The sequence below is a fragment of the Hevea brasiliensis genome, chromosome 4 (assembly GCF_030052815.1).
Source record: "Hevea brasiliensis isolate MT/VB/25A 57/8 chromosome 4, ASM3005281v1, whole genome shotgun sequence".
Lineage (NCBI taxonomy): Eukaryota > Viridiplantae > Streptophyta > Magnoliopsida > Malpighiales > Euphorbiaceae > Hevea > Hevea brasiliensis.
Window position 1 is genome coordinate 106,958,520 of NC_079496.1, and position 13,471 is coordinate 106,971,990.

The 13,471-nt window shown below is 34.1% G+C and overlaps 1 long non-coding RNA gene across 1 annotated transcript; it reads left to right on the forward strand.

Annotated features, from left to right (window-relative positions):
- The first annotated feature begins 941 nt into the window (after positions 1 to 941).
- Positions 942 to 2,899, forward strand: LOC131179297 (uncharacterized). Its single transcript, XR_009148290.1, has 3 exons — positions 942 to 1,335; positions 2,079 to 2,135; positions 2,707 to 2,899. It is a non-coding gene; the product is annotated as an uncharacterized LOC131179297 (long non-coding RNA).
- Positions 2,900 to 13,471: the final 10,572 nt, after the last annotated feature.

Sequence of the window (13,471 nt, forward strand, 5' to 3'; positions counted from 1 at the left end):
GATCGCTACGAAAGTCAGGTTTAAGTTAATTAGAATACACCCTAGGTGCCTTGAGAAAGAACTTAGGATACCTTAGGATTAATTTCCATCAAGGCAAACAATTCTCAATCCAGTAAATAAACAAGATAACACCCATAGTAAGATTCAAGTGTGAAATCTTAATTCCAAAATTATTTCAAAATAGATTACTTCATTTTAAGTTTATCACTTTAGTGTTTAAAATAGACAACTTTCATTCACTCATTGTTCGATAGCTTAAACAGTCAAAATTAATGTGTAGATTGATATTTACTAATTAAATTCCTCATGGGAACGATACTTTACTCATCACTCTATTAATTGTTAGCGATCCGTGCACTTGCGGGGTTGTAAAACCAGCAGCAAACAAGATTCTGTAGTAGAAGTGAGATAAATGGAGACACTCAGCTAGCGATTTCGTGATGACAAAGTGGTTATCACTTGTGGGTTGGGCAATGTAAGATCTAAGATAGGAGGTTAAGGTTGAGACTTAGAAGATAGACAGATGGAAGTCTTTGTGGGATCTTCAAAACGCAAATGGAAGGCGGCTGCTGAAGAAAGAGGCTATGAGATAAGAGAATAAGATAGATAGGTTTAGGTTTATTTGTAACAACCCAGAAAATTAAAAAAAAAAAAATATTTTGAAGAATGGGATTGGCGTGTGACAGTGGGTTTCCCACTGTCACAGCAGCCTTTTTATTTAAAAAAGAAAAAAATTTTCAAATGAAAAACGGGAGGAAACCCCCCATTTCTCTTCTCTCCCTCTCCTTCCCTCCCTTCTTCTTCTTTCTTTTTCCGGTGACCGGCCGGCGACGTCCCAAGCAGCTCCCCACCGGCCGGCGACCCTCCGGCGACCACCAGGACCACCAGAAACGGCGGCAAGAGAGGAGAGAGAAAACGCGTGCAAGTGATGGCGTGGCTTTCCGGCGCGATTCCAGCTTCGTCCGACGTCCGATCGAGGCGATTCCGGTGGCGTTGGAAAGCTTGTTCCGAGAGCTTTCTTTTGACACCAATTTTGAAGCAAATGGAGGTCGGATGAGTGAGATATGGAGGAGAGAAGTTTCGGGTTTTTCAAGCTTTTTCGTCAGATCTACGACGATCCGACCGTTGGATCGACGATCCGAGACCACATATGGACTGAGGAAGAGGAGAGGAACATGGTGGTATGATCAGATCCGGCAAATGTCGCTGGTGACCGGCGGCCAGCCACCGTGCGCGGTGGTGCCGGCGGTGGCTCCGGTGAGCTATGGAGATGGTTCAACTTCCAGAGGCTTCCTCATAAATTTTTGGAATTTTTGAGACACAGATAAACTTCGGGTAAGACAATTTTTATTATTTCTCTGTCTGTGGAGCATAAATACAGTGTTTCTTAAACAGGAAAAATTGGAGAAAAATTCTAAGAAAAATATATGATGAAAGTAAAATTATTTGGAGATATTCTATGGTGTTAGTTGAATTTTTGGGTGATCGTAGAATATTTTTGAGAAATATGGATGGATTTTAGTTAGATTTTTAGCATATAGGCATATAAGATTGTTTGAAATTAAGATGTTTAAATTTTATATAATTGGTTGAAGCTTGAGGATGGAGGTTTAAATATGTGAATATTAAATTGGGTTGAATTAAGAATATGTTAGCTGTTGGAAACTTATGGAATTGAGTAAAATTCTTGAATAAAATATTCATGGGTGACTAGAAAATTACAATTCATTTTGCAATAGCCTTATAATATTATTAAGGACCGCGGGGCAAAATTTTAGAATTTTTAGAGCTTGTTTAAGTGGATTTTTGAAAAATGTCAATTATAGGGACTAAAACGTAATTTTTGAGATTTTGAGTATTGTCTGATTTGGAGGGCCCAGGAGGGGCCATGTGATATTGATGAAATGTGGTTATGGAAATTGAGAATTTAGAAGTGCTATTTGAGCCTTTTTGCAGGTTGGGTAGGTCCCAGGTATAGGGGAAACTCTGCCGGATTTTCGGCATGAATTAGGCTGTCTATTGCCTCTTTAGAGTTTTATCTTAACTTAGTACTAATAAATTTATAATTTAATTATTAGGTGATCGAGGTCAGCTATTTTTCTGCATCCAGCAGCCACAATAGTCATCGGTGTACTGTGAGTAAAATATTAATTTTAATTGTAATTTCGGTATTATTATATGTTCAGCCTGCCCATGCATCACTTATATGCATATATTTATGTAGTTAAACTCTAGGCACGATATATGTTGCATTCATAACTGTTAGCATGCCATGGATGTTGTTGTGGTAATTTGGAGCAGCAGCGTGCGTTATGCGTCGTGTGATGTGGTGTGGACTATGGATAGGACGGGTAGACACGGCTTGAGATCTTCGCTGGGACCCGGTCCTTCGGGGTAGACACGGCTTGAGTTCTTCGCTGGGACCCCGATTTGGTTATTAAGTGGAAGTCCGAGCTGAGTTCTTCGCTGGCACCAGGTTGGATTTAAGAGAGCTGTATAGGGGATCAGCTCCCATATATTATGATTGATGTTACAGGGTGCGTGAGTGCTCCAAATTACCTTTTTGATGTTATGATGTGAAAATGTTGTTGATGTTGCATTTCACTCTACAGGGTGCATTAGTTTTAGATAGTTATAGAGATTATGGTTAAAATTGATATTTTACTCTCTGAGTCGAACGCTCACTCCTGTTCAATATTTTTCCAGGCCACAGGAGGAGTTATTTTACAGAGCGACCTGTTTTCTTTCTCGCAGGTTTAACGTCGATTATTTAATTGTATTATTATTCTCTAAATTTGTAATTTAGGACTCCGCATGTGCTAGTAGTAGCATTAAGTCTGTCAGGGACTGTATGAATTCAAGTTTGCGTATTAATAAATGAAAAGAAAAAATTTTATGAGTTTTAAATGGTTATGAATGAGGTAACAGGGTTGAGCTGGGCTCCCCAAATTTTTGTTTCTGATAATTTCTGGGCTAAGTTGGCCCGAAATATAATTATAACAGTTTAATTTAAATTATTTTATTTGCATATTGGGCATAAATTGTGGGTCTGGTTATGGATTTGAGGAATAGTTAGGCTTACTACGGGCCTCGGGGGCTTTAAGCTGGCCCAGGTCCTAGTGCCGGTCCGGCCCATAGGTTGGGTCGTGACATTATTTGTGGATTGTGAGTTCTCAATTCGACGTAGTTTTACTAATAAGGTAAAATAAGTATAAAATGTTATTTTTACAATAGAAATCTTTCTAAATTATAATATATAAACTTTTTATTATAAACCTAAAGCTTTTTATATTATAATGTAAATATGGGTATTTATATTATAATGTAAAAAATTTAATATGAAAAGTTTTTAAATTATTATTTAGATTAATATGGTTTAATTTATCTTAATTATTTAAAAAGTTGAATTCTAAATTATTTTTAATTAAACAAAGATTATACTATTTTTATTTCTTAATCAATAAAAATATTATAATTTAACATATTGTTCTATTTGTAAAATAGTCATGAGATGAAAAAAAAAGTCATGAGAGTTATGATAGAGTTTTTATAATTAAAATAAAATTAAAACTAAGATAGTTAATATAATTTTAAGTCACTTCATAAATTAGGTTATGTCACACCCCGGCTTTGGGGGCCCCAGCTCAAGCCCCTCTATGGGTGGCCTTCTTGCCAGCGTACCCTTCTAGAGGCCGGACCTGCGACTTCACAAGGTACTGTCCGCTTTGTGGAATTAAATCCCTTCGCCCTGCAGAGCTAGGATTCGAACCCTTATCACTCACGGATTGGCGTGCGTGTGATGTGGTGTGGACTATGGATAGGACGGGTAGACACGGCTTGAGTTCTTCGCTGGGACCCGGTCCTTCGGGGTAGACACGGCTTGAGTTCTTCGCTGGGACCCCGATTTGGTATTTAAGTGGAAGTCCGAGCTGAGTTCTTCGCTGGCACCAGATTGGATTTAAGAGAGCTGTATAGGGGATCAGCTCCCATATACTATGAATGATGTTACAGGGTGTGTGAGTGCTCCAAATTACCTTTTTGATGCTAAGATGTGAATATGGTGTTGATGTTGCATTTCACTCTACAGGTTGCATTAGTTTCAGATAGTTATAGAGATTATAGTTAAGATTGATATTTTACTCTCTGAGTCGAACGCTCACTCCTGTTCAAAAATTTTTACAGGCCACAGGAGGATATTTTATTCTGGATTAACCTGCTTTTCTACTTCGCAGGTTGTTTATCAATATTTGTGTAATTTTATTTACTCCTAGAATTTCCGCATGTGTTAGAAGTATTTATTGATTATGGTCTGTAATATTATTATCATGTTGGACCTGTAAACGTATAATGATATGCATGTTTGATGGATTGGATGAGGGAGCTGAGCTCCCATTTATTATTATGAGGATATGAGTATGTGGAGGGTGAGCTGAGCTCCCCAATTGAGTATTTATTGTGTTTACAGGTCGGGTGAGTCGAAAACTCCCCGTTGGAAAGTCCATTTTATGGCCGGACTCTGTCCGTTTGTTTTCTTGATACTGGGCCCAAATGGGCCTTAGAGTTGGGTTAATGAACAGTTAGGCTTACTACGGGCCTCGGGGGCTTTAGGCTGGCCTGTGTCCTAGTGTCCGCCCATAGGTTGGGTCGTGACAAATGTGGTATCGAGCGGATGTGGGGACGGCGTCATGAACGCCTACAGGTACCGAATGGGCCCAATATGTAAAGGACAGTTTCAAACCTTTCAGCGCGCTTTTGGGAGCGAAACCTCCCAAGGGACAAATCCGTGAGGCCCACGGGCCAAAGCGGACAATACTGACTGGGCTGGGCTGGGTCGTTACAGGTTATATATTTATTTTTTTGCATATAAAAATATATAATTTTGTTAAAACTGTATAATACATCTAAAAAATAATTAATATATATATATATATATAATTGGTTCTTTGGTTCGATTCAGGTTCAATTCAGTTCTAATACGGTTCTGGTTTGGTTCCGAGACAGTTTTTCATGAAGAACTAGAACCAAACCAAAACTGTAAATTAAGTTCGGCTTAGTATGATTCGGTTCTTATAGTAACAGTTCTTTTTCAGTTTCGGTTCGATTCAGGATCCCCCAAGAACTGTGCATAGCCCTAGTAGTCGAGAGTAGAGAACTAGGGTGGTGACATTGAGAACTTGATAGGTGATGAATTTATTGATGAGGAGCAAAGTATTGGGCAAATCTGTGCAAAAAATCTATGGATCTCACTTTGTATGTGAGTAAAAAAAATTCCAAGAAAAAAAAGGAAGAGTATGAGGAAGATGAGGTAAAGAGGAGGAAGGAGATGTTGAGGAGAATAAGAACAAAAGAGTGAAGATAGCTTTCATCTAAGGAAAGAAGAGACAGGGATATTGTGTATACGTTAAATACAGGCACGTTAAACAACGTAGCATAAGGGTTTCAGTCAGTTCAATTTTTCATTAAAAAAAAATTGAAAATCGAAAATATGTAAAATCTCAAACTGAATCGCAACGATTAAATCAAAAAAATTGAATCGATTGAACTGAATTGGTTCAGTTTGATTTTTCAATTTAACCTGAAAGTTACATAGCCCTAGGCTTAACTTGCATTCTTTCAATCAATGTACTTCCTTCTAACTTGCAGAGATTTTTTGTGCCAAACTTTTAACTCTTCATGATCACGAGAGTATCTCGGCTAACTTTCATGACTCCACCATAAATTAAATACTCATAACCCAAAGAACTCAACTTACCTAAGGAAATTAAATTTTTTTCGAATTTAGGAACATACTTCACTTCATCAAAGAAATGCACTCACTATATAGCTTTATCTTCACCCTTCCAACACTTTTGACTTTTATCTTATTCCCATTGGCTATCTTTAAATCTCTCCTTTCTTCTCTTCAATCACATCAAACCACTCCTTCTTTGAGTAAATATAGAATAGACAAGCATAATCCATTAATCACTTATCTTGTATAATGATGTTAGTCAAGTACACATTAAAATATTGAATGTAGGCTAGCGTTGGCACATACAAATGCTTTACAAATAGACCTAATTTGCTGCATAATAAGTTAAAATTAAATATAACATTTTAATACACAAATGCAAGTAAAGTAATCATCACATAACATCAAAGTCGCCATTTTCATGAAACAAGCCTACCTGAGATAATTAAAAAAAAAATGCATGATATTACAAAAGTCTCATGTACACAATATGTACAATATGTATAGAAGTGTCCACAAAAGAAGAAATTTGATACCAACCCCTTCCTAGACCCAATAGTGATACAAAATATGCTTTAGAACATTTCTTCATAAATTTTCAACAAGATAGAAGGACATGGCTCAGTTCATAGAATAACAAAATTGTAAAAGGAATCCACATAAAAGACAATTGATAAAAGCAACGAGATTAAAGCTTTCTTTTAGTACATTTTCTTAAAACAATGATGAATGCAGGCATTACCATATATGAAATACCAACCATAAGAAATAAACCTTCATACACATAAATGATTCAACCATAAAACTAATACTCATAAACCAACCCATCACCATCCTAAGCATTAGTCTCAATCACAATGAAGCGAAACAAAGTTAAAAAAAAAAAGTTAAATAAAGAGAAACTACTTAATATTCTAAATAAAGGAGTGAAACAATGGAGGTACTATCGTTATTAAAATCAATCATAATGAAGGCATTATAGCAGTTTGCATAAAATAACCACAAACATTAATGATCAAATGGGTTACAGTATTCGAAAATCCCATAGAAATTAAGCAAAATGCTATTTTGGTATAGTACTAACTCAATTGAAAAGAACTGGATATTATTATATAAAAACAAAGTTAAATAAAGTAGACATATTTTTATGAAAACCACACAGCAATGAATGATCCGGAGACGAAAAGGATGGTAGCTTGACCAGTTAAATGATAATTGTGCAAGCTAATGGAATGGAGCCATTCTGCCACTGATACTTTTAGTTCTTCATAACTTCAAAGGAAGCAAGAGGCTAGGCTAGTTTTTCTTAAGGGGCATACTCCAAACAAGGCTATGGGTCTATGGCTTGATGATTTTGCGTGGCAGTAGAAGAAAAAGGTCTTGAAGGGGCTAGTTATTTTGTGTTGATGGTGAAGATGAAAACAAGATGTGTATGTTAAAAGAGTATTACGATGTCAAATGGTTATAAGGATAGAAATGAAAGTGAAATTGATTAAGTTCCTTAGATGTCAAATGAGTCTTTTAATGATGAAGGTAAATCGAGGAAATGAGTATGTGATACCCCTTACCTATCTACAGTGTAGCTGAGCAAAGCGTGTCACATTCGGTGCCGGAGCACCCTATCTTATCCTGTGTTATACCATATTAATTTAAATTCCATTTATTTATATTATTCCATGTGTAAATATTTTTTTTATCACCATTTACTTTTGTAGAGACCCAGACAAAGTCTCCTCTACTTTTATTAGTGCATGGTGGGTGTCACTGTTTACCTGTTAAAAACAATTTTACATTACATGATATACTACTCATCTCATTCTTTCCATATACCATGTCATATCATCTCATTATTCATAAAATTTTTAAGAAAATAAATTTCATTTCATTCATATAAAATTCAGATACAATAATTTACCATTTATATACAATCTAAAAATTTAATTACATATCTCAAAATGATTTACAACGTTTACTTATGTACAATGATCAAAATGCAACATCTAATATATACATGAGCCCTACCAAAATAACTGATGAGGTGACACCGATACTGTAGCAAATCTAATCAATCCTCTATCGGTGCTCTACTGCTATTGCTGGTGGTGGTGGTGGTCTCCTGTACCTACGCGATGAAAAATCAAGGTGCTAAACATTTCTGCTTAATAGTGCAATAATTTGAAATAAAAATAACTAAATAATTGAAATAATTATTCCAAGTATAACCTTATAAGAAATATAGAATTTCATGAGTTTAAAATCTTTTACATGTTTATAGGACTTTAGAAGCAATTAAGTTAATCAGGATCTTTTCTGTTCACTTATTCCATATTTAGTCTTATTATTCATACCTGTAATCTCTTTATGTACTTATATAAATTTAAGGCTTATTACTCTTATCTGTGTCCAAGTAACCTATAATAAACTATAAAGACTGGATACACAGAAGTATACTAGTTAAACATCTGTATGTCTAACATGTATACATCTATCATGTCAAGCACTAGGCCAATGGGTAGGCATAAAGCCAGAAATCATAATAGGCACAATGGCTAATAGGCAAGAATAAAGCCTGTAGAACAACCATATCAGACATATATTATCTATCAATGATTATTTCTGTAGGCAGTACTACAATCTGTAGTCCCTAATTGGTATACCAATCGATCCATGCTATATAAATAAGTTTAGGTATACTTTGGGCAAAATAGTATTTTATAGCATTTTCATATCACTTGTAATGAAAAACATAAGTTCCACATGCATATTCATGTTATGTTTATGTTTAGCAAATTATTTTAGTTCATTTCATATCATATGCCAAGTTATTTTATGAACTTTTCTCAAGATCCAGATTTGGTATCTTTACTTGACCTAGCATATTGTTCAAGATGTGGCCATTGTTTGGCCATACTTCCTTCATGGAAGTTATTCCTCCATGTCTTGCCTTTATTTTTCCTTTTGAATCATGTCATTTGAGCTTTTAGAACTCAACTTATGGTCAAATAATCATAATTGATTCATTTCCAAATTCGGGTTCCTTAACTAGGTAGGTTTTGGGATTACACTTAACCAATTTAATTGGACAGGTTGCAGCCACATTTAGGCCTAGTGTTCTCCATATAAATTGTTACCCTATGTCTTGTGGTCACTTAAAATTTTGAATCACAATTTTTCAAGTTTTTTGAAATTATTTATAGCCGATTAACTGGCCTGGACTCATGTACCCTGTGCCAACAAGAATCCAGTTCATGTCAGTAGCTTTGACTCAACTTTTAGGGTTCTTACATTCATAATTAAAGGAAATTTTCTAAACCAAAGTCAGAGCCCTGTTTCTTAAGTTTCCAGAGCCGTATGGCTCATCCCAATTGGAGTTTCCTAGTGGGAGATATGAATAAAAGACTGCTCTGGGGTTAAGTGGTCACTTAGGTAATTTTTAGAATTTGCATACTAACTTGACCTAGCCAATTGACCTAGTTCCCTTGATTTCTGGGTTTTGGTCAAAATACCAATATTGTAGATTAATGTTTTGTCAAAATTTTTCCACTGGTTTTATTGCATTTGGATTTTTTTAGACCAAGTTATGGCCTTTTTGCCAAAATTGGTCGGGTAGCCTATGTTCAGAAATTTCTGGGCAATATAGTTCTGGACAGTTTTGTGACCCAAATTGGGCCAGCAATTTGGTTAAGTTAAAGGAATTTCTGGGCTCTGTGTTCTTCATGAAAGTTGTAGTCCTATGTCTAAGCTTTCCAATGCTATATAATTTAGGTCATTTAGATCTGTCTAGAGGGAGTTATGACCAAATGAATATGTACTATTCATTTAGTCATTTTTCTGGGTTCATTGTATGGTCAGCCGGATTGGAATGGTAATTAGGCCAAGCTATGGATAGAATTTGAGCATGGTTTCTCCATAAAAAATGGAGTGTTTTGGGTCTAGTTTCACCTCCAATTGGCCTTAAACCAATTGGAGCCACACAATTTCAGTTATAAGTCAAAATTTAAGCTGGACTCAATGAGTCCCACAACCTGCACAAGAGAGCACTCCTAATTTTCAAGTTCCTCCAACTTTCTTACTTCAATTTAACATACATGGCACTTCAATTAAGCAACAACCAATCTCAAGATGCCAGTTTCAAACAATTTCACAAAAGCTATAATTTATGGTCAAACCCTAATTCAAGATTTCAATCTCAACACACTAATGAAATTTAATTTCAATTACATTTAATTCCATTAATCAACGTCACTAATCAAACTTAGGTAAGTCAAAATTATCAAACTCCTAAGGTTCCTTAAGCTGCCAAAATTCACTTCTTCATAAACTTGTCATTTCCTTTTTATCTCATGCAAAATTCAACTCAACCTAAGTCCAAATCAAGGATTCAAGAAGAAAGGTAAGAAGATTTAGCACTAACCTCTTTGCAGCCAAGTTCAAGCTTCCCAAACTTCAAATTTTCTACTTCTTGTTGCTACTAGTAGATTCTCCAAGGCTTAAAATTGAGTTTTAATGAAGGGACTAGGAAATTTTATTGTGAAAATTGATGGGATTTGAAGCTTGGAAGAAAGAGTATCAATGGTGGTTTTGAAGAGCATGGTTCGGCCATGCAAGGGAAAAGGAAGAAGATAATTGGTTTTTTAATTAATTTTGACTCTCTTTTATGTCTTCCTTATCCCCTTTTATGTGTTTGTTGATTTCCTATTGGTTAAGCTTTTTAATGATTTCATTATGACATCATGCTGGTGCAATAATATTTATTTCTTTTTCTTTTCTTTTCTTTTCTTTTCCATTTCTAAGCATAATTTTAAAATTTTATTTATTTTATGTGTTTTAATCTCTCTCATTTTAATTGACATTTAGGTCAAAATTTAACTCTGGAGTTGAAATAATCAAAATGCCATTCGTTATGCTCATCGGGTTATTTTTGGTCTGTACCGATAAATAAATTATGACATTTCTAATGTCATTTATACTTCAATAAACCTTTAATTAAGTCCCAAAAATTATTTTCTAGGGTTCCTCGCGGGTTTGGGATCGGTAATTGTCTTCGCCATTACTTTCCAGTACGGTCACTCATCGATGTGGCTCCGGCTCATTTAACCCAGTTACATTTCATTTCTTTTATTTTCTCTTAATTTTTCTTATATTTTCTTATCATTTATTCTATTGATTTATATCTCCTTGCTATAATTTAAGTATAGTTTCAGACATTCTAGCTATCCGAGTAGACATTAGTCATCGAAATAATAGAACGTACGGACTACCTATGGTGAGGGCGTTAAAGAGTATATTGGTTTTCATGGAGATGGAAAAAGAGATGACAACTTACTGTGCGTTAGTTGTTGAAGAGGAATGGTACGATTTACTATAGTTAGGAGCTTGAGATAGAGTTGCAAGCAAAAACATACAAAGAAGCACCATGAGGAATCAATAGGAAGCTAGGTTAACTTGAATATAGGTCTTAGTGATGCACCAAGTGAAGAAGATGGGCTTAAAGGGATGGGTTCGTGTGTTGATGTATAGGGTAGCTAGCAAATGGTAAGGAAACAGGTGTAGGAAATGGGTCTGTCACTTTGTTGAAAAGAGAATATCAACTGAAAATGGTGGGTATCTCTATGTGTGGCCTTGAGGAGAACAAAAAAGGTGGATCTGTGTGGGTAGAAGCAAAGGTGGGAGTGAAATCCACCATTAGTTGAGGGTTATGTGAGCATAGAGGTGCATGAGAAAATGGTGTAGGAAGGAAAAATAAATGAGTTTTAGACCAAAGTGACAGCGTTTTGGAGGAGGTTTCAAAAATGATTTTTCTAGGCTTCTTCTATTATATGATATTTTACAACTGCCCTTAAAATTCCTCCCTATGAACAATAGAAAATATTGGATATTTATAGTGATAAAAACCCCAAAATTAAGGGTGTGAATTCAAAGAGAGAAAATGGAAGGTTGGCATTTAATAGGACAATTTTGTTTTTATTTTCATCTTAAAACCTGAATAGGGCATTTGATATGAGATTACTAAGGGGTAATTATTATCTTTATAACTTTTAACCTCATTATTGTTATTTAGATACTTAAAAAGATTTTGTTAACTTTTCATCTTATTAATATTTATAGCTCCTGAGGGGTTAAATGTTAATTTTGGGGGGATTAGGTTAATAATTACTCTCTTTAAAAGTTAAAACTTACAAGGGTAATATTTTACCCTTAATTTTTTAACTTTCTACCAAACACTTCCTAAAACTAATGGCCAAAAATTAAAGCAAAAAAATCAATGGCCAAGATCGGACAAAAAAATCAATGGCCAAGATCAGACTATTTTGTTTTTATTGCTTTTTGATCTAATGGCTTAAAAATGACCTTGAAAAAAAAAAGTTAATAAAAAGATTAACGTGTATAAATTTGTCTTGCAATTACTTTAACAAACTATAAATCTAATGGTGTATAAATTTGTCTTGCTATTACTTTAACAAACTATAAATCTAATGGTTGAAATTAAACCCTAAAAAAATAAAGGCTAGGATTAAAAGGTATATATTTTGTCTTCATTACTTTTATAAATCCTAGATGTAAAGGCTAAAATCAAAACCTAAGGCTAAGATTAAAATTTTTTTCATTTTTCTTTCTTTCTTTTTTTTTTTAACCAAAATTAAATTAAATTAAAGATAAAATGAAAGTGGAATTAAAATCAAAATAAAAATTTAAAATTCAATTAAAAATCAAGATTTAGTAAAGTAGAAAATTAAAGTTAAAATTAAAACTAAAATCAAAATATGAAATGCAGTTAAAATTAAAGTAAAAACTGAGAATAACAACTCAATTAATAAAACTGCATTTTAAATTTTCCTTTTTTTTAATTTTAGTTTTTAATTTTTTGTAATTTTTTAATTTTATTTGATTTTTTCAATGGCGCAAACAAAATATGAGTTCTACATCACAAATACAAAATTTAGTTTTAGCGACATTTTGTTCATGGAATTAATATTACATGTCATTATAAATTATGAGTCAAATGTATAATAGTTATAGCAACATTTACAATAACTAACACTAATTTCTTCAGTGACGACATTTTTAAGAATTATCATAATAAGTTATGTTTTAATAGCAAATAGAAATTTAATGCCGTTAATTTTAAGGTGCGCTATTTTCATTAAGCGGCAAATAATTTTTTAAGTCTCGTATTATATAAATTAGAGTCAATAAAATTAAAAACCCATTTTTAGCAATTTTGTTGTGTATGGTAGAAGCGTAAAATTGCAAAAAAAACAAAACAAACAAATAAAACGCTAATATTTATGTAGTTTACCCTTTCAATATAAGGTTACATCCACAGGCATGCCATATTTTACTCAATAAAATAATTATCATTTATAAGCTTAAAGCTACACTACTCATCATCTCAATTACACTCAATAGATCCCACTACATAGTAAATACATTAGTTAGTATCTCTTAGTCTTTTCTATACATAATCCGATATATTTATTACTTTAACTATTATGCCACAAGAGTGTCTTTAACTACAATGGGCAATAGCCCCTTCCTCTTAGACTACGCCCTTCTCCACCTTAGTTTGAGCCTCTCTCTCTTCATAGGACTACAATAGGCAAGTGCCACTATCATCGATAGGTAAAAGCCTTTTCTTCACAATGGGCGAAAGCCACTCCTCAGTAGTGAATAAAGACAAATAAGCTCTCCGTAATATTCCTATTTATAGTATTAATCCGTTCAATCCTAATTTGATTA